Genomic DNA, 1,358 nt, shown 5'->3' with positions numbered 1-1,358 from the left:
CTGGCATGTGGTGCTGGGGGATTGAACTGCAGTCCCTGTGCTTTGCCAAGCTTGTTCCAAGTAGGTGCTTTAGACCACTGAGCCATCTCTCCAGCCCCTGCTTCTTGTACTATGGATAACCACTAAGAAGATAACAGTGTACAGGATGTGAGGGCCATCTGGCAGCGACATGTCACCCCATTGATCGCCAGGGTTGATTCGGCTGATCTGGCTGGCTAGGCGGGTGTCCCCTTTCTCCCTCAACGATCCATGTGCGTCCCTCCTGAAGCTGCGCTCTCGGTTGAAGAGGAGGACCACCCCCGATAGAGGACCGTTCCTTGGTCAAGGGTGTACAAGTAGCTGCGCTCCCCTGCTAGAACCTCCAAACAAACTCTCGAGATAACAATGTACAGTGTATTGACTATCAAAATTATCCTGTTAATCAGCTGTGAAACTTTCATTCATATTTATTTCTCAATAAAAATTATATATATAAAAAAAGAAAAGCCTTACATAAATTGGCTGTAACTTTTTTTACCCTGTATCAGCATTACAGATATTTTGATGTAATTATAAGCTAGAAAACTGTTTCTTGAAACACTTATTTCTAGTCTTACTAATATACTGATACATTTTAAAATGAAGCCTTAATATAATTAAATTCCTTCGATTTTAAATACAGCTATGTGTACATTTTTTAAAACGTAGATAATGTGTTTGCTTTTTTTGTTCTAGAACCGTGGCAGCTGAAGTCAGGAAGCAGATCTCTGGGCAGTACAGTGGCTCTCCGCAACTGCTCAAAAACCTCAACGTTGTGGGCAGTGTTTCCCACCACACCGCAGTAAGTAGCTCACCCAGACTAAGGTTATAGTGTGTGTAGTTTCACTACTCCGTTACTGAGTAGGCCGTGAAGCAGCCCAGGCTTAAGAGCCAGTAAACTGAGTTGGTCACTGGGCTCACCCTTTCTTGTTGCTACTTTGCTCTTGAAATCTGATCTAGGAAAAGGGGTTAGGGTTTGTGATAGAAGTGTTGGTTTCCCAGTTACCTTTAAACCTTTGTATTCAAGATTTAATCAAAGCTGGAATTTTATATTTAGAACTTTTAAGACCCAGGATAATTCCAAATCTATGTGAAAATAAAGGAATGTAGTTTAGAAATCGGCAATGAAGTAAATTTTAAAAATTAGACTTGTAACAGTACCTGTCCCTTCTAATAAAGAAATTCATATGTATTTATTACTGTTTCAGAAATATAAATAAATGTTCTCCTTAAATAAGCTTATATAAAGAAAATCATTTTTAATAAAACTTCCTGTTAAGAATATGAAACAAAACATACCTGAGTTTGTATTAAATTAGCGATCATTTCTAAAATTTCAA

At 38.7% G+C, this 1,358-nt stretch overlaps 1 protein-coding gene across 7 annotated transcripts in view; it reads left to right on the top strand.

The window, feature by feature from the left end:
- The window catches only part of Dock7 (dedicator of cytokinesis 7), a 246,024-nt gene that overhangs the window by 16,539 nt on the left and 228,127 nt on the right, over positions 1-1,358 (top strand). For all 7 annotated transcript variants that reach the window (XM_023718310.1, XM_023718311.1, XM_023718308.1 and 4 more), the window contains exon 3: positions 715-820. The gene's annotated coding sequence lies outside the window, so the exon portion shown is untranslated. The remainder of the gene's footprint in view (positions 1-714; positions 821-1,358) is intronic.

The sequence above is a fragment of the Octodon degus genome, unplaced genomic scaffold (genome assembly GCF_000260255.1).
Source record: "Octodon degus isolate 3935 unplaced genomic scaffold, OctDeg1.0 scaffold00057, whole genome shotgun sequence".
NCBI lineage: Eukaryota > Metazoa > Chordata > Mammalia > Rodentia > Octodontidae > Octodon > Octodon degus.
Note: the sequence above shows the minus strand (reverse complement) of the source record. Positions and strands in the feature narration are given on the sequence as shown.